Genomic DNA, 21,269 nt, shown 5'->3' with positions numbered 1-21,269 from the left:
ATAACCACCACAAACAACAAACGAAAAATCACACACGCACACACAAAACCCACCAAATAAGAAAAAAAATACAGAGAGATAGTAACTAAGCCTCATCATCAAAGACAACTGCAAACACTCTCTAAGGGCCAAATTTCAGATACTGAAGATATCACTCACGTCCAGGTATGATACTTAGCCTTTTTTAATGATACCCAATCTGCCCCCCAACCAGCACAAAAATAATGGGAAAATTCTATTCATCTTGATGAACTCAGAACTTGGACCTAAAGTCTGAATGAGACACAGGGTTAGACTTTCTTTTAAGAAAACAAAAACAAGAGATTGAGGATGGATGAGAAAAGTACACAAGACCAATGAACTTTTCATGGCTTTTGTGAAAATATTAAAAGAACACAGAAGATAGAAAGGGAAGTTCAAACGAAAACTGAAGAAATCACTGCTAGGCAATATTGCTTTATAAAATCATTTAACTATCCTTCAGTCTCCCTCTTACATCATATTTAATTGCTGATTATGCTCACTGGGATCTTAATATGATTATTATGGTCTCTAAGAAAACAAAAACATATATTTACAGAACACTTACCCTACGAGCCCAGTTGAAAGCAACCTTATTTTTAGTGTCAATTTTTATTAAAATTTTTGACAACTTTCATATTGTGTTGAATTTTACTTCTCTAATCAAACTCATAACCTGGTATATAGAATGCACATTTCTGGGGGTAAAAGACCATTCCCTGTATCTATGATTTGAAAGCTGGGAAAAGATGAGATGAACTAAAATGGGTTTAGAAGGAGAAGGAGCTCAGTGAGTATGGATGGCAGAACCAGCCAGAAAGTTCACGTCTACTCATATTTACTAATTTTAACCAACTAAAACAAATTCTTACAGCAGGCATACAATATACTGATGTATGCTTTTATAATCTGTAAAAACAATCAACATTTTTCCCCTCTAATCATAGTATTTAAGATTTTTACTGACAAAAGATCATTTCATATTAACAACTAAGCTGTTTATGGTAAAATGGTATCCATGATATCTTTTATAAATTGAATATTACTCCAGCAATTAATTCATGTAATATTCTTAAAATCATCTCACTGATGTGTAGAAAATTACTCACGGCTTGCAGTTTTAACTTGCTATCAGGCGAAGTTGGGTGGTATATGTATCTATGAAAAGAAAAAAATTCGTGGATGAAGGGAGCAGAAAGGAGAGAAACATTTACATTTTTAATTCCAAGGAATGACTGGAATAATGTTCTTGTTTTCAAGAATTTCTGATAATTATTCTGCTTTAGACAAGAACACTAATTTTTCACTTCCTATTATGAAATCTGCATGTAGAAACTTAAAGAAGTAATAATAAAAAAATAAAAAAATCATCAACAACAAAAAAAACAACAAAATTTGCTTACTAAACTTAGGCTACAATTTTCTGTGAAAGACAGACAAATTGAAGATGCTGGCAGACTCTTAATTTTGCTTTCTGAAGTGCTTTAGAAAAGAAATGATGACTTTTTAGTTATGATAATGACACACAGACTTTTTGAATATGTGTAATTAAGTAAATTCTGTTTTTCACATAAGCAAGGGCTACTGCATTGTAACTGGACACATTTATAACAAAAATTTGAGTCAATTTTTTAGACTTCACTTTCCTTCTGTTAAGATTTACTGCCTTGTACATGTGTTTTCTTTCAATATGAAACAGACTAAACAAAATCAAAAATCCTTCTCTTGTTGCCCTTACTTTCCACTCAAACAAAGAAACCAAAGCAAAATAATTTGCAAAAAGCTGTAATCAAGCCAAAGAGTGCTATATAAAAACAAAACTTTCTTCATGCATACAATGGAGACTTTCACTCATCCAGCACCGGGCTAAAATCTAAGTGGTCTTTCCCAGATGATCTGAGTTTAAAATAACAATTTAGTGACTGTGTGGTTATCATTATTTCAGATTTAAAGTATTGTTAAGCATGCTAAATAAGACTGAACCTGAAAGTTACTGTACCATTTCATAAAAACAGTCTGAAACTCTCAGGACTATGATAAAATATGGAAATCCGAGGATGATATGAGTAGGAAATTAATAAATATTTAGGCAAAAAATCCTGCATTTGCCTCCAAGTTTTTATGGAGACCTGTCATTATTTAATATCACCAAAACTATTCTTTCATAGTCTCTTCAGTTTCTTGACAGTGTAAAACTGTGACTCAAGATACCAGGAAAAAATGTAGAAACATCTACTGCATATTTACATTTCTTAGTGCACCTACAATAACAAATTCATTTTTCCCTATTCTGCGTGATGAAAATTGCAACCTCCTCCTACAAAACATACATAATCCATAAACATTTCATACATTACACCAATGTTGTTCTCCACTCCAACTTTGTAATTCAAATCTTATTGCTTCCTTTCAATTTCTGTGTTTACTTTTCTTTTTAATCTTACAGCAGATAAATATGGGGTGATTTTTTTCTCAGGCGTACTCTTCAATTTTAAGACATCAATATCATACAGCTTATACTGCACTGGTGGATGTGAATTACAAGTAAAGCAGCTAAAAGTAAAAGAAAATATTTACCTGAATTGTTTTGTAGGTATGTAAGAATCCAGTTTATTGGTTAGTTAACAATAAAGTCCTATTTATAGAGGATACATAATATAAAAAAATACTACCAAATGTATGAGAATACGCAAATGAAAAAAAGAAAAACTAAAATGGGAGAAACAGAATGACTGGTTTTAAATTAAGTTAATAACATACTACAAATTAAAACATGGAGAAAAAGTAATAATAAATGAAATGCTGTAGTTCACTGTACAAAACAGGAAAAACAATTGCTCACTCCAACACAGGAGTAGTGTTAAATGCTGAAATAGCTGGGTTAAATCAGACAAACCAGTTTGTTGTATTAATAAGGAAAATAGGATCAGGACTGGGATTCTATACCTAAACAGGAAAGCACAGGATTTTTAAGACTGTAATACTGAGGGTGGGACTAGGATGATGACAGTGACTGTGACGTACTCTGGGAGACCAGGAAATCTGAGAACAAGAAGCAAATAATAATGTAAACCTGTTAAATTCCACAAGGGTATACTGCTGAGGCAAAATTTTCAATGGATTATTTCAGTGAATCCAGTCAGGTAAGCCACAAGAGAAGAAACAACTCTTGAGATAGTCCTCCACCACATCCAGGATGTGATTAAAAATTACTAAGGAGATAAGCTGTAACCATGTTCATCACATTCTTCGTTTCATAGGCACCATAGGCAAAAATGAAAATACCACCACCAACAACAAAACAACCCAACCCAACGAAACCAAAAACAGTCAAGGGCTGAATTTCAAACAAGGCAATTACATTTAAGTGTGGGGACTTATTAAAATAAATCAGAAGAGAAATTCTAGATATTATCTGCTTGTAAGTGCCATGAAGACTTCAGTGGCACAACAAGAGCTGTTCAGTAAACACAGGGGCTTTCTTATAGGGAATATACTGGAAAATCTGAATATACTGGAATATTCTGTTGCAAAGGTATGTGACAGTTGGAGGTTTGGAACAGAGTAGCAAAACGAACTGTAACAAATTGCCAAAACTGAAAGAAAAATACTAAATAGTTTTGAAGGAAGACACCTCCAAAGTAACTGAATTCTTAGTGTAGAAATGCAACCTCAATTCCAGTGTTTTCCAAAGCAACTCGTTAGTGTATGTGCTTGAGTTCCCCTTCTTTTGCCCTGAATGTAAGCTAAGTACTAGTTCTGTTTCCCACTCATTTGCAGTCTGACAACATTGCAAATGAATTCAGTTCACTGTGGGAAAAACTGCAGAATAGAACAGCCACAGCAACAAAAGAAAAGTGCACATCAATACCAACAAAACAGACAATTTTATGAAAATAATGACTCCTGCAGTATCTTAGAAAAATAGCAAATCATATAACAAAAGAAACACACAGAATCCAAAGCATTCTGAGATTTAGTTATCCCACTCCCCCACAGCTATTGCTTTTGCTATTGCTTCACAGTGAATAAATATTATGCCTACATATTGGGCGTATATTAAAATCAGTTTAATAGTATTGCATTTCCTTTTTGCATTCATATCAAGATTTAAATTGTAGCACTCATCACTGTATTTTCAGGAGAAAGCTCAGACAACTCCACAAGTAACTTATAGGTAATCCATAGAATGGAACATGGGGAACCGAACAGACGTAAGGACAAAAAAGAATGAAAGAAAGAAAAATGCAGATGAGATACAGGCAGGAAATGAAGTTAACTGTCACAAAGAAAATCATGTATATGGTTACTGGATGTCTGAGAAAAGAACAAAAAAATGCTGTGCCACCTTTTTTCACAAACTCCAAAACTGTAAAGTGGACACTATTCTAGGGCATAGAAATTGAAAAGTTGAAAATACAAATATTTTGCCATTGAGTAAAAGAATGGAATAAACATGACAAGTGTATTTGTACAAAGAATATAGAATTATTCTTGAAAGAAGCCAACACAAAGTAACAATAATGAATACTAAATTTGTAACAAAAGATTAATTTATTAAATATCCCAGGTTTTCATACGTGAGAAAGCAGAATGTTTTTCATTTAAATATCTTTCTTAAATAGGCATGTTTTTGTAGTCTGTTTTTAAGCCTAAGAACAATTTAGCTGCACTGACTAAAAGTGATTTATGCTGACTTAAAACAGTTCAAAAGTCCAGAGCAATAAATTAAAAATATCCTCTCAATATCTAGTCAACCAGCTAATGTTTGAAGTTGCATAGCAATATGATGCTTAACTGGGTGTAAGTAGTCTATTAACTTTGGAACATAGGAAGAAAAGTAGTGTCCAAGTCCCAGAAAGTAATTAAGAAAGTCTGTATTTTCAGCAGCTAACTTATTTTCTAAAAATTTGTGTCTCTCTCAGAAGACTACAAGGCTGATTCCTAATTTTAGCATATTAGAGCAAATACTTTCAGGGTGGAGTTCCCCACATATAGAAGAAGAGCTAAAGGAAGAGCTAAAGGAAGTACCACTGGAGAAATAAACCACTGGAGGAATTATGATATGCAAGGACATTTATTAAGATTTTTTCCCAAATGATGGAAAAATCTCAGGTGTCTCAAGTGTCATCAGGGAATTCTTACTATATGGCTTGTATGATGCTGCAAGGCACTACAGGTGGTTAGATTTCTCCATCTGATATTAAGACATATCTCAAATGAAGAGCGTTATTCTGTTATAAGGCAGGCCTCTGACAATTATAAAACCTACCACGAGTACCATCATTACACCAAACATGGTGCAAAAATGCTTTCCAACTTCTTTCCTGAACAACAGTATACCTCCTCAGCAACATCTGATGATAGTCTAGAACCATCAGTAAAAATGCTGATGGATCAAATAATCCCGATGAAATACCACAGTAGCAATAATACTATCAGTTAGAAAAAAAGCAATGAAAGTTCAAACACCGAAGGAACAACACTTAAGCACAACTGCAAATTCTACTCAGTGATCCTGGTACACTCATTCTTCCCTTAATAGCAGAAGTTTTAATCATAACTTCTCAAAACCCAAGGAGGTATGACATTCAAAAACAGGACCACTAACCAGAAAAGTCCTTCCTATTCAATTTCTTCAGATAAAATATAAATTCACTCTGATTTTAAATAATGTTCAGTAGAAATCGGTCCTGTGTTTATTAGACTCCATATGAACCTGCGAATTATCACTAAAGAATCCAATTATAAAGGGTAGATGGACCAATAGATGGTTTATGCTTAAAAGTAAAAATCACCAAAACCAAATGAAGAGATTTCACAGGGACACAGGCATTAAGAGCTACAAGAACAGGAATCAATCCTGATTACCAAAGAATTACAGATATTGGTAACATTTCTGTCCATTGATTGGCAAAGATTTGCAGTCCAACATAGGATTCATGTCCTATCCAATTCCATTTCTTTAAGTATTGTACAGGACAAAGTTATTGGAAACATGCCAATAAAAAGAAAATTTGCAGATTAACCAAAGAATATGAAAAATAATCAGAGACATCAACACTCCTGTATGGGCAAGCAGAGTTGAACACTCTGTCATTCCTACAGACTTAATACCTGTCTTAATCAGTGTTAGTTACTGTCTTAGTCAATATTGGAGTATCTAATATAAAAGGATTTTTAAGAAAAGCATATATTTAAGTTGTGAAAGTAAGATAAGAATTGCTTGTGTCTAGCACAGTGAAAAATATGTAAGTAATGAATTTTCCTCTGTTGGGTTCTGCTGAAGCTTGCATATAACTATATTTTTAGAATACCTAAAAGATAAGTATATTGAAAACCACTGGAAGGGGTTCAAGAAGAATATTTAACTTACAGTCGATGAATGTACCACATTAAACTGTAGGACCTATAAAAAAAAGACCTAATACCACAGGGCAAGAAAGAACTCTACAATCCTAAAAAATCAAGAATAGGACAGCCATCTGACTAAAGGGACAACTGGGAGAGAGAATAACTGTTTGCCTAATCGTGATTCTGGTTGTCCAGATACCATATTGCTTCATTAAATACATTATCTACCTTGACAGTTAGGGAGTTTGCAACCTAGTCATTTAATTAAAAGCTGAAAGACAGACTCTGAAAAAAAAAAAAGAAAAGTGTGGAGGTGGCGTGGGAGAAAGAAAGGAAACAGCACTTTCTATCTTGTTATCTCAAGCAGAGAGGAATATACTGAGAGCAACAAATGACTAAGTGAGCTAACAGCAAGAACCTCTATTTCTACCTCCACAAGCTCCAGTGTAGGAGATATGCAAGTTGTCCGTGAGTTCTGCTCTGCACCCCAAAACATGGACAGATTTCATTTCCACTTGGAAAATCACATTAGCAAACACAGTTTTATTGATAACTACAAACCCTGTTGACATTGAAAGAAAGAAAATAAATCACTTGTGCATATACTGGATATGTAGTCAAATAAACCTATTAAAAAAACAAACCTCCATATCCAAAGTTGCTCAAAGGCTTAAGCAAAAGCAATGGATAAGAATTAGAGTGGAAGAGTTTTCATATGAACTACAGAAATCAAAGACATATCTATACTATCAATACTGATTTCAGTTTTAAGAACCACATATCAGAAAAGAAGACAGGAAGAATACAAACACAAGGAAGTTCAAATAGGAATTCCAAACATAATGTTGAAAGTATAAGGAGAGGTATAGAAAAAAATATGATTCAAAAGGGAAAAGAATTTCTGGACTCAAATTTAGAAAGGAGATTATTATCAGGGCATACAAAACAACATACAATACAATGAAAATAAATTTTTCTGCTATTACTCAAACTGAAAACCAGAAAATATTAAATTGACAAAAAAGCATGCTTAGAAAAGCTTTTTTCTCAACCTTGTGGTTCATGTCTTGTTTACTATTGGGGCCGAATATACAGCCCTTCAGATATCACATACATCTCTTATCAGTGTTACCTAATAATCTGTATATCAGGAAATATAATTAACATCAATCAATAAGCCAAGAGCCTCTTCCTCCAAGGTTCTCACCACATTCATGACAGACACAATCATATGCTCTCCCTCAAACTGTATCCTGAATTTTACCCTGTTTCTCTTGTTCAGGTAGTATCCATCAAATACTGACTATTCAGAAGACAGACAGCTTCTGACTATGCCATTAATGTGCCACTGGCGTTCTCTGGATCTATGTCTTTCCTATTCCTTCTATTGGTCTTCCTTACTGTTCCCCCTTACCCAGCAGCATTACAAATTAGTTTTTACCTTTCCTTCCTTTTCTCAAGAGCAGAGTCTTCACATATAAAGCAAGCCTCACAAGCAGTGACTGGGAGAAGCTAGCATTAAATTTTCTTTAATATGATTAATCTGTAAATGTAATGGATTCTTGCCTTATTCTATGAAGAACAGGTAATCAATTCCGATCATAGGCTGAATAAATGAACCAAAGCTTTGATTCAGTACAGCAATTTCGATGTTCTTGTGTCTGCAAAGACTTAAATACCTCCTAAGGAAGCAAAGCGGTTTTGTGTTAGCAACCACGTGCCTTAGTATAAATCCTAAGCAACAAGCACTGAAGTAATCATCTTCTTGGATGTGGGCCTGTTAATACTTTTAAAAAACAGAGCTGGCAATCAAAAAGATCCTCTGTGTGTTTTTCTCAGCAAAGCTGAAGGTCTGTTAACAAGATGAACATTACTGCCAGTGTATCTCTCAGTGGAGGTGTGACCAATATTTACTTGGGTTTTATCGAGACTGCAGACTGGAATTGCAGGCACCAAAGAACATTAGCAAAACAATTGAACTCACTTTCTCAATTCTTCTGTTAGCAATTTGCTGGATTTTATTCTATCACTTCTAAAATATTAAACTGAAAAATGGTACTTTAAATAAAAGTAGAAACGGAAAATATGCATCATTTGCATTTGTTCCAATTAACAATCTGGAGAAGTACACAACATTCATCATAAGATCAAAAAAACAACAGGTGCTGGGGCTTCCATAAACACTCTCTTTCTTAAGGCGATTGACAATGAAGAGATACAATGAAGTAGTAAGTTATGCATTGCTTGCAAGTGTGAGTTTATTTCAGTGACACATGATTATATATTGCTACCTATTACTGCAGTGATACAAAAATACATACTAAAATGTCTTCAGATATCTTGCACACAGATAGTTACTGTGGCTGACAGCCTTTGACTTAGAATTCATGGGTAAAAACACATATATATATACACATATATATATAGACGCTTTTTTTTTTTTTTAAAGAAATCATATACTTGTTAATATACCCACCAAATAATCTGGATTTCACAACCTGAAAGTGTGTTTAAATTTGAATGTTTCATTCATCAAAACCTGTTCAGAAAGCAATTTATAGCTACTAAGTTACCCTCCTGAGAAACTTACTTTTAAATGAGTAAAACAGGTCAGAAGTCAGAAGTTCAGGTAAAGTAGAAGAAAAAATCTGAAATACAGTTTTGTATATATGTTTTATGAACAGTGAACCAAATTAAAGACATTACAATACAAAAATAATACATTTCCTATAAATGCATAATCTCATAACAAAATTGAATTAATTCACTATAATCCTGAGTATTTAGATTTAGTAAAACTACCCTGGCATTTTACACTACCATAAATAGCTAAAAAAGATTAAAGATTAAGAAAAATTAGACGTAAGTAGACTATCTAGGTCTAGTTTTGATTTCCTCCATAGTGATATTACGTAATTTATCAGATTTCACCATATGTTCCAATATCTACTCCTCAATTCATGTCTGAATTTGATCAAACAAGTTAAATCTTCTTGATATAAGGCATTTAGAATAGATGAACCAAAGCTACACAAATAACTAAAAATGGAGTCATGAAATCATACTTGCCAGCATTTCACATGGAAGAAAAGAGATCTACTGTAGAAGGTGGAACACCAAGACACATGGGTTTGGGACATATACTGATGGCCTGCTGTAAATCTACAGCATCAGGTATATCTTAGATTTGTTAAGCACAAACAGATCAGTTGTACATCACGTGCACAGGACAGATGACATGTACTGAATGCTTCTAACTCACTCCATTAGCATAGAAAGCTTGATCTACCTATTTGAACACAAATAATCCAACTGTAGAGACTGTTGCTGCTTTGTCTATTCTTCAGGACTGCAAGTGGCAGGATAGTAGATTGCTTGCACTAAATTACTTGCACAGTGTTAAAGCAGTTAACTGGTTTTAAAAAGTGGCTAACACCTCTTGCTCCCTAAATTAATAATAATTGGTCAATGTCATTTATACTAGTAAGATCTAGAATAAAAATTCAATTTAATTCACATCAAACTCCTTAAAGAAGACAGGCTATTTAACCAATGCATGGATTCAAGTGGCTGAAAAGCAAGGAAAAATGACAATAAAGATAGAAGATAGACCAAGAGAGAATATAGATAGAAGTATTTGTATAGAATTAGGAAAAATGCAAGGAGGGGGAAAAGGTCAAGAAGATAAAAAAGTAGGAAAAGTATCCAGCTATGTACTCAACCTTCAAAATAACTATTAAATGCATCAGTAATAAACAGAAGCACAAGAGAAGGAAATCAAATGTCATACAAAACCACTTAAAAACTGAAAGTAAAAAATGAGTAAAAAAAGAAGAAATGGGAATGAGTACATTTTTGGGAAGCAGAACACATTTCCTAATTCTCTTATTTTCAATGTTAAGGTACATGTTTCTCTGAACATTTCTGGATCATACTGCCTTTTCTCCAAGGACTTAATCCACAATTTCTAAAGCTAACTGTTGCACATATTCTAACAACTCTGATGTTAGAATGGCTCAGCATTAAGTATGCTCTTGTCTCTAACTTTCCTGTTGTACATTTTACATAGTTAATAAGAGTGAAATCATTTTTAGGTCACAAAAGTAGCCAAGTCTTCCCTGTCATCTTTGTTTCATTTCTTCCCCTGATGTGCTGGCATAAATTCTCATCAGGTCAGTGGTAAGTATCTTAGAAATGAAGCAATAAAATAAGGTCAATTTCAAGTTTTCTATAACTGCCTTAAACATGCAGCAAAATGTCTGAAACCCTCTATTTAGCTGGAAATATCTTATATATAAGATTTTTCTATAACTTAAATGAAATGCTAAAAACAGCAATTCTGGGGAAAAAAAAAGTCAGATATTTGAAAAAAAGAAATGCAGAAGCACTGCCTTCACTGAAAAAAGGAGTGGGATGCAAGAAAAGAAGCATCAAAACTTGACAAACCCCATGGTCTTGGGTAGGTTTAGATTAAATTCACTGTAGAAAAAAAGACACTAAGAAAGAAAATAAAACATAAAATAATGTTAAAAGAAAAATCACTATGATAATCAGATATGTCTCATTTCACAGTTTGCTTCAGCCCCTTCTTTTCTGTACGAGACACTTGGCAGTATCACTAATGAAAAAGGCTCATCTGGCTTTATCTGCAGATAAATTAACACTGATTTTTTTTTTTGGAAAATACTGTCATGTAACACCAAAAGAAATGCTGAAACAAGAAAAATACAATAATTAATATTAGTAAATCCAGATTAATGGTTTAAACATAGGGTTAATTAAAAGAGACATTTAATCACCTTTGATGTTATGTGACAATTTAAAACAGATAAGCACAACGAACTCCAGAGATTCTGCCAAACCAAGTAAAATTTAGTTGCTTGTTCATTCATTTTTATTTATTATGAAGCTTCAACTCAAGTGGAACAGTCTATTTTGCTTCCGAAACAAAATAAAAAATATTTTATAGTTCAAGCAAAAACCAGACAACTTCTGAGAGCAATTTAAGCAACTTTTCTATTTAAACTTCCTTTCCAACAAGCCAAAAAATACTAAGTATTTTTCTCTTGCATTTATTTATCTCAGTTCCACTTGGATTTGATTCTTTTAGATATAAAATGCTGGGATGAAATAACATGTATGTTGGAGTGTGAGTTTACTTAAGTGACCCATGCATTAATTAATTCTTAGTAGTAAAGAATAAGACTTCTTGAAAATGTTGACAACTATTCTGCATCTCAGTGTCCTATCTACAATATTTCTTATCACTGGGAAATTAACATATTTTTAATAGTGGTACACTTTTATGTAATTTTACCCTGACTACAGAGATACAACAAAAATTAAAAAATTTCCAAAGTCCATCATACTTTAATTATTTCTTCCTCATTTCATAGCTAACTAAAACATGTCACATTACTTTATTTTATAATATCTAGTTTTATTTTATATCAATGTTTTACTTACACAAGTGGAGTCTTTTAATCCATCTAACTGGGAAATGCATTCACTTGTTTGAATAATCCAGGTCTGACATTTAAATCTGATATACTGCATGTATGTTTTTGCCTGTGCATATCTCCCTCACTCCTGAGGGACACCTGCACGGTGAAGAACAGACAGATCTTGTTGCTCCCTGATAAGGTCACAGAGGCTTAGCTATAATGTAGCCTTGCTTAATCCTCATTGGTTTTGCCTACTGAGCACAAGGCTGTTTCCTTGACAACACAGCTGCAGTTGCCACAGCATCCGGAGCCACATGTGATGTCCAGGTTTAGGGTATGGCCCAGCTGAAAATCTATTATTCAATGCTATTTTCTACAAATCATTGTAGGCTAAAAAAAAAAATCAGTGAAAATCTTCCTTACGTTATACTTCTTCTGTTCATATTAAACCATTTGCTATTAATTACTTACAAAGCCATCCCCCATATGGGATGAACACTTCTGAAACTCAGGAGCCATGACAATTCTAGTCTTGCTGAGCACACAGTCTAAGGGCATTTTTTATTCAAGGCACGTCATTTGCATGCTATGTGGAAGTAAGAATTAATCGTCAGTGTGAAATGTAATAAGGCAGACAGAATTAGGAAAGGAATATTAAAAAAAAAAAAAAAGCAGTAATAATCTTGAAAGTGGAAATATGACCAATGATATTACAAACAGTGAGAGGATTACACATAATATGAAAAACTGACATACCTTATCTCCAGTTAACCAGTTTTGAAGCTGAGAATCATGCAAGAGCATGCAAAGCCTATTACATTTTTAAAGCCTCACCTCACATTTTAACAGAAATAGTCAACTATCCTTCCTGTTGATGTAAGTAAGAGATTTGTAATTCAACAATATCACTATAATGACACAGTATTAAAATCATTCATAGGGTTTCTCTGCTGAAATAGCTAATGCATTAGGAAAAGTGACCCAGTGAATTTCCTTTCCATTCTATTATCACTTAATTAGAGAGAGGTTATATGATTTTAAAATGCTCACAGTGTATTTATTGGTTACATGACACAGTAACCTTGCCTAACCTGTGTTTCTGCGTAATGAATACCAAATCTTCCTGGAGCTCTTACCCATGACTGGAATTCTTCCAGATTTAAATTGTCCTGGAAATTTCAGGGATAAGTTGTATCTGCCAGGTGTATACGCACATGACTGCTGGAAAACGTCCTGCCTGTCAAATGGGAAGTGAATACTTGGCAATAGATGAAGATTTCAAAGGTATAAGTATGATTAAATCCTCTGGTTAGAGGTTGATGGTAGACAAATTCATAACAGAAGCAAAGTACAGAATTTCAACATTACTGGAATTAACTGCTGGAGGGCTGTACGACTTTTGGATGGTATTCTAGGTGATACGTTCTACTTTAAAGGACAATAGATGCATGGAAATTCTACAGAGGTTACAGTGGTAGTCATAAATTAGCTGTGAGAAATACCACTCTCTGGGACTAACTGCCACAGAGCAGAAGTCCAATTTTTTAAACTCTATTATCTTCCAAAACAGCTTGTCTGCAAGCAAACTGCCAACTGAGAATAACCCACAGCCTGTAGAAACTCCCAAACTTTGAAAATGTTTAGCAATGTCCTTGACAAAACTCTTCTCACTTGTACTAATAAGGAAACAGCACGGACAACTTATTTCCAGTGAGGGGGTGAAAATTCCCTAGCAAAGCGCCATTTACTAACACAAGCACAAGAAAGGTGGTGAGCCCTCGTGGCAAAACCTTTCTGATCTTGGAGCTTGGGGTCTGACCATAACCCAGCACCCAACTGTCAATAAAACAGTGTCTTATAATGGTGAATAATAGTATCAACCAACCTCCAATGGTGAATTTAGAACTAATATACAGTCTATCCTCTTTCAAGCAATGGAAATACCACTAACAGTGGACTCCATCTAGAAACCCCAGAAAAAATGAGTTTGAAGGAATTCGAAATTGAGAAACAAAAAAATTTATAGCCAGAAATGTATTTGCAGAAGTAGAAGCCAGAAATCCTCTATTATTTCATAACCCAGATGTCCAAATCAGTGCTTTAAGTCATAACTGATCAGTTTAATCACCTCAGTAAAACAAGCTAAGAATTCTGAATTAGCCTGGAATATGAAAATTTCAAAAGATTTCTTTTTTATTCTTCTGAGAAGGAGCATTACTGCTACTATAAATCAGCAGAGCTACTCAGCCTATGATATTTGTCCTAAAAATATTTCAGAGTAAGTATGTATTAAGAGTCAAGAAAAAAGTAGATGAGATTGTGTGACTGCTGATCTATAAAGCTATTTGTACTGCCTGAAAATATATGGCTGGGAATAATAAATGAAATATATCCAATTAAGAACAGGATGGAAAGGTAGAAATAATGGTCAATGTGTGATGAGTAACAGCCATAAACACTAACTCATAAGCTCAAGATGTTGCAAGCTGGAATTTCTAATGTTCTATCAGTTTTGGCTGACTTAAATTTCAGAGCTTCTCTGGGTACATGATTTGTTCTGAATGGTTAGATTTAGAAAATGAGATTAAAGTTCTAGTTTCACATACATCAAGTGTAAATCTATGGTGAAAGACTAGAAATTGATATAGTAGTAGGAAGTAGGAAACAATGAAGATGGTGATTAGTATTGCAGGCAGTGATCTCAGGAAAACCTTGATCTAAAAACCTTTTTATCTAAACCTTGGCCAATTCTGTGTAGCTAGAAGAGCAGCAGTGATAGCATGAAGCACTGGGATATAAGGGGATTAATGAATGTGTACGTAAATTCCCATCAAGTGGGAAATACACTATGAAAATCTGTAAGTTTAACAAGCAGGCAATAACAGCCACTGACCCACTGTAGTGGGTCAATGATGGGTAAATAGGCAGGAGTTAGCCTTTCAATAGAGAGGGAGGGAGGAAGGGAGGGAGAAGTTAGGAAGCTTAAAGCGAAAAGTTTCAATACCAGTTTAGAGATGGATACAAAAACGAAATAGTGACAAACTATACAGTGCAACAATATTTTAGATAAATACACATAGAACATTTTTCTAATTATAGAAAAATGATTTTGCAATAATTAAGATAAACAGTAAAGCAAGAGAAAACGCATCAGCTCTGTAGCTGAGTAAGTAAGTTACTATTTTAGAAATGCTCTTCAAAAAGTATAAGGAAAAATGATAAAATAAATCTAGACAGACAATCCCTACTACTAAATAAAAGTTATGCAGCGCCCCAATGCATAGACTAGATGCTTTATAAAATGACTTTATTGGTTTAAATTAGTTCACACAATGCTGACATGGTAACTCTGTATTGGCTTACTTTATATCTGATCATGTATCAACTATCCTTCCACAGCCAGTATAAAAATAAACAAGCTTTTACACATCTTTTGTTGTGTGCACTGCCAAATTTCACAGAAAGGCACTATGTGGCCACATGCTGTAACCCACCCCACACTGGGCAAATTCAGTACTAGCAAGTGAAACAAGAATGGGCTGAAGATGATATCCAAGCTACAGTTCTGTGTGACAGATGCAGTTGGCAGTGTTCTCAACCGGGATCAAGAAAAGAAACAGGATACGGAGATAGGTCTGGAGAAATAGGAAGAGTTTTGCTTTGTCCCCTGTTGCACTGGAACTTTATACTAGATACTCACTGAAAGGTGTCTAAGTGATTTTAGTTTAGATGGAACAAGATTGAAGGGAGTAAAGAAGCAGATAATAGCTTGACCTCATAGTTAATGGATTCGAAATGTCCAAGCCTGAATAAGGCATTGCAATGTACTTTGTGGTAAAAACACTTAGAAGAGAAGGACTTAATCAATTGAGAACACAGCAGTTTGTTTCTTAGCAACGCAGGTCACCAAGAATACATCACTCCACTCATAGAATTATTTTCCTATTGAATACAGTTAAATTTAAGTTTTCAGTTTTTCCTTTCAAATGCCTCAAGTGTGCAAGCTTACATGACAGAAAAGATCAGTTTAGTACAACCATGAACATAGACTTCCATGACAGTGACCTTTCACCTTCAAGAACAACAGAGCTGAACACTTCAGGAAAGTTGGTTTTGTCTTTTTCGGGGGTGGGTAGAGCTGTTTCTTTAAACACCTAACATACAAAAACAGTGTTTTCCAGCTGGATGTCCATATTTATCAATTTAGTCCTGGGAAATCAGAAAAACTATAAATTTAATTGATTTCAGAAGAAAATATAAAGTGTATAATCTGATTTATTTCCTACATACTATTTGCTACATAAATAACAAAGAAAATTTGGATCTTTTAAAGAATGCATTAAGAGAGAAAATATCAATTTGATACTAAGACAGTTCAGTGATTTGCAGGATATAACAGACCTAGTAAAATAATTGCAGTTAATTAACAGCATCTGGTGAATGAATACTTTTTATGCTTCAGTCTCCTAATGTTTTATAAGTTAGAAGTCTTTGATTTAGTGAAAACTTTCTTTAAACTTGTGAAAACTTATTTTGGATAGATATTGCCTAAGCAAAATTATTAGCAATCAAATATATTGCTTATTCCAGTTCTGAGAAAGCTGTTATTTACAAAGGTGATTGAGCCACACAAAATTCATATATTGCAGATGTAAGACAGTGAAGAGAGATTAAATGGCTTCTGGAAAGTGACAGGTCATCTGAAGTACCTTTATAAAGACTGTTCAGGCTGTAAAGATTGAGCACCTTGTGTTATCGTTTCTCTGTGAAAACACTGTTATAAAGTATTCTACACATTGTTAGAATAATACATAATCAAAAAGCATTAATTACCAATTTCAAACCTTAATGATGAACAAGCAGAAGAGAAAGTTCATGAGACCTAGGAGTGATTTTTACACAAACTACAACTACATTCATAGAGACAGCTCATGTCATTATACAAAAACATATCTATAGAGAGCCCCAAAGTTATTAGAAATTCTGAAACAGATGACAACTGCAAACACTAATTTATTTGCATCATATATTTTGTATTTGTATCAGATAAAAAATCTATAGTTACGAAAGAAGCTTAATTTTCATAATCATCTTAAAGGCATCAGATGAAAAACACAGTAAAGGGTAAGTACAAATGCTTAAAAGAGAATAACAACTAATGTTACAAATCTTGTTTTTAAAATTCTTTAAAAAGAACGACGAATGACTAAAAAACAAAAGTTTCAAGTTCAGTCCTTCCGGAGATCAGCACGTTATGGGCAGGACAAAAGCAATTGCAAAGCTAAGCAAATATATGTCTTTCTGCAATGGAAGAAGAAATAAGAAAGAAGAAAAGACACTAGTTAACAGAAAAGAATGCAAGTGTACGCAGTAGTTCATGTTTAACAACAAGATGTACAGAACAAAGTAGTTCATGTTTACACCCACTCTAGAAGAACCGAGATATATAATACTAAAAGCAAGTTACAAACAAAATAATGTATCGAGCACAATTGTTATTTCACCACAATCAGGACCTGCAGTGAATGGCTTTCCTAGCAGATATGGTGGTATTGTACATCTTATAAGCTAACCGAAGGAGTTGTGAGTGCCATGAACATCCCTTTTAAATATGAGCTACTCAGAATTCCCAATTCATTCCCATTGTCTCATCTTTAAACTAGGTAATTATGTCCTGTTTACTGCAGGCTGAGTTCCACCATCCTAGCTCACCAAGAAACTCCTCAAAAATTCCATTATCTATTTCCTTGATTTTTTATTGAAGGTAATGTTCATCAGATTGTAACATGGATCTGTGAAAAATAACTTTGGTCAGTTGAAAGATGCTGATATTATACTTACAAGGTAGATTCTCTACTAATACCATGTTAATGCGATCAATGAACTGAAACTTGTTAGTCATTCCTGATTCACACAGAGGGAATTCTCTTTGTATTTCTTCTCTCCTAAGAAATCCCTATTTGATATTTTCCTATATTCCCTATATCTTTTTTCTTGAAACTTTTTGGTTTCTTTCCTTTGAGATCACTTATTTTCTGGATCCACTAGTGAATAGCTCAGATAATTATGACTGAAATAATTCATAACTCTGAAAAAAAATCAAAGTCATAATTCACCAGCTTCAAAATGAATTAAACTTAAAACACAGTCAAGCACACTGGAAGATAATGAAACTGCAGCTAAGATTATAAAGTTCCAGCCAACAACAACATATACTTGTTAAACAGGTATATATATTAATTGCTCAAAACATTCTAAAACTAATAAGTAACAGTGTAAAAAGGATAAGCACCTGTAAGCAGTCTTGCATATGTTAGGTCAGGTGAAATTATTTGTGAAAGTATTACAATTCTAACGAATAATTTCAGCTGAAAAAGCAGAAATGTAAGGTTTCAATTTAGATTTTTTTTCAAAACAAGTTTTGTTTATTAAATTAAATTCAATTTTAAAGTAAGATGAAAATTTTCATCATGATTGGCAGGGAATCTAGTATAAACATTTCTGATTGATTTCATCAAAGTATAGAAAACAGAAAATTTTCATCATCTACAATGAAAAAGCAGACAAAATGGTTACATGACTTACATCATGTCACACAATCAGCAGCTTGGGCAGGAGCAGGAATTTATACTTGTTTCAAAAACCCAATGGATTCTTTCAGCTTGCAGTATCTGAAAGGAGAGCTAAGCACAGGTTAAAAAGGGAGCAGTAATACAGGTACTAAAATCAGAAAGAACATTTTCTATTTCCTAAAAACAATGTAGCTTCCAGCATTACAGAATGTATTTTTAAAGGATTGTTGATAGATTTTTCTTACTGTTGTACTTAATGACAACTTGTCATGTGTTCAGGTAATTACCAAAAGTCTAACAGCAAAATGAAATAACCCAAACTGCCAGCAACTTCAAGTATCTGTCATATACGTTTTCAATCACTGCAACTCCAATTTCAGGTTCCATATCATAATTATCCTTCATTACAATAATAATGTTAAGACATGTAAGTAGTTTCTGCTAATCTTAATTGTCCTACAATAGTAATTTGTTTAACTACCTGCTTGTCTCTATATTCCTTGCTTAAAATTTTCCAGTATGACAATATTTTTGTATTGCATAATTATAAAAATATTACATAATTGATCTCTTTTCATTAAATAATGAAGTTTTAAGATGTGGCCCCTGCATCTTACAAGAAAACACAAACATCTGATATCTTTTGCTCTCACCTTTCTCCCAGTAAGTCTTCTAAAACCAGTGCTAGCATAGTCTCAAACTCTTTCATCATTCAGTGTTGGAATGTGCCCTTTAAAATTTGTAATATTTCAGCAAACTTCTAGATGCAAATGTAGAAATAAAGCCCACATGAAATCTCATGTAGTCTTTACAGTACGAGAGAAGAAGTTACTGTTTCTAGTTTTGATAAAATTCAGTCACTTTAGAAAATATCACTAAAAGAATAAATTAAAATGATTTAAAACAAAAAATTATTTATACAATGAACACATTTCAACACAAGGCAGCAAATATATTTAAACTTCCTATTAAGAAATGAGAAAGTTTCTACAGTATTAAACACCTTACTGTATCTTTATTCTTTCTCAGAGTTGATCGTATTGATAAACTACAAAGAAATTCCATGTCAGAAAATTTCTCAAAGGAAGTTGTAGCAAGGTGGTTGTCAGTCTCTTTTCTCAAATGACAAGTGATAGGACACAGGGAAATGTCATCAAGTTGTGCCAGGGGAGACTTAGATTGGAAATCAGGAAGAATTTATTAATGGAAAAGGTGGTTAGGCACTGGAACTGGCTGCCCAGGGAAGTGGTGGAGTTGCCATCCCTGCAGGTATTTAAGAAACCTGTGGATGTGGTGCTTATGGACACAGTTTAGTTGTAGACTTGGTAGTTATGTGGACGGCTGGACTTGATGATCTTAAGGGTCTTTTTCCAACCTAAGTGATTCTACAATCCTCTCTGTAAGAAGTTAGAATCATAGAATGGCCTGGGTTGAAAAGGACCTCAAAGATCATCTAGTTTCACCCCCCCGCTCTGGGCAGGGTTGCCAACCACTAGAGCAGGCTGCCCAGAGCCACATCCAGCCTGGCCTTGAATGCCTCCAGGGATGGGGCATACACAACCTCCCTGGGCAACCTGTTCTAGTGCCTCAGCACCCTCTGAGTAAAAAACTTTCTCCTAATTTCTAGCCTAAATCTCCCCTGTCTTAGTTTAAAACCATTCCCCCTTGTCCTATTACTACCAACACATGTAAACAGGCGTTCCCCCTCCTGTTTATACGCTCCCCTCAAGTACTGGAAGGCCACAATGAGGTCTCCCTGGAACCTTCTCTTCTCCAAGCTAAACAAGCCCAGTTCCTTCAACCTTTCTTCATAGGAGAGGTGCTCCAGCCCTCTGATCATCTTAGCGGCCCTTCTCTGGACCCGTTCCAAGAGCTCACATCCTTCTTGTGCTGGGGGCCCCAGGCCTGCATGCAGTATTCCAGGTGGGGTCTCACAAGAGCAGAGTAGAGGGGGACAATCTTCTCCCTCTCCCAGCTGGCCACCCCTTTTTTGATGCAGCCCAGGACATAGTTGGTCTTCCAGGCTGAAGTTGGCCTTCCTGTGCTTATGGACACAGTTTAGTTGTAGACTTGGTAGTTATGTGGATGGCTGGACTTGATGATCATAAAGGTCTTTTTCCAACCTAAGTGATTCTACAATCCTCTCTGTAAGAAGATAGATGGGCCTAAAGGCAAGACACACAAGATATACAACGCAACAAATTACAATATTCTCAAGATGAGGAAAGGTTAACTTTTTAAGGACATTTAACCTAATGGAAAAGATAAGTGTTATTACACCCCTAGGCTAATCACAACAGACATAAGGAAACACATTATTTTCATGGTGTGAAAATATTCTGTTTCCAAAACCAATACAAAGCTGGTTCTTACTCCCTTTCCTGCATTTGTCCACTTCTGTCTATATTTTCACAGGCTAGCAAACTCTAGCTTCTCCACCATTCCTACTTCTTTCAAGACTGCCACTCTCTCAAACCAAGTGACTGTACCATCCTTTGACTTCTTAGATGTTTCCTGTCTCCGGCACAGCTCCCAGTCTTAGCCTCTTCATTCACTGCATTCTTGACTGTAAGATTATCTTATCTTCCTAGTTGCAAGGAGCTTTTTTTTTTTTTAATAATGTTATTCTTTTGTCAGAAAGTAGCTTCACATTTAGGAGGTAGGATACCTCCTGCCTTGAACATTAAATTGTTATGTGAAGTACATAAATTCTGCTGTCTCAGTACAGGTCTTTTTCAGATTTTAAATTATGATTATGTCGTTCAATAGTAAGAAGTGAAGAAATTCAGATTTTAGCAGACCTGAATTTTGGAAATGTGTGCAGCTATGTTGAAAGTCAACAACAAAACTGTACTTCCAGAAGAATGCAAAAAGGTGG

General features: G+C 34.4%; 1 protein-coding gene across 25 annotated transcripts in view; it reads right to left on the bottom strand.

Annotated features, from left to right (window-relative positions):
* PRLR (prolactin receptor) overlaps positions 1–21,269 on the bottom strand; it is a 168,270-nt gene that overhangs the window by 129,155 nt on the left and 17,846 nt on the right. For 5 of the 25 annotated variants that reach the window (XM_083818530.1, XM_083818533.1, XM_083818543.1 and 2 more), the window contains 3 exons: positions 18,405–18,490; positions 11,842–17,120; positions 1,131–1,179 (listed from right to left, as the gene is read on the bottom strand). The exons of 1 other annotated variant lie outside the window; for it this stretch is intronic. The gene's annotated coding sequence lies outside the window, so the exon portion shown is untranslated. Of the gene's footprint in view, positions 1–1,130; positions 1,180–7,816; positions 7,918–7,941; positions 8,853–8,965; positions 9,024–11,841; positions 17,121–18,404; positions 18,503–21,269 lie in introns of those variants that run through there. 19 more of the 25 variants (XM_083818552.1, XM_083818547.1, XM_083818546.1 and 16 more) reach the window with 11 other exon arrangements.

Source organism: Anser anser, assembly GCF_964211835.1.
Source record: "Anser anser genome assembly, chromosome: Z".
Lineage (NCBI taxonomy): Eukaryota > Metazoa > Chordata > Aves > Anseriformes > Anatidae > Anser > Anser anser.
This window is presented reverse-complemented; position numbering and strand designations above follow the sequence as displayed.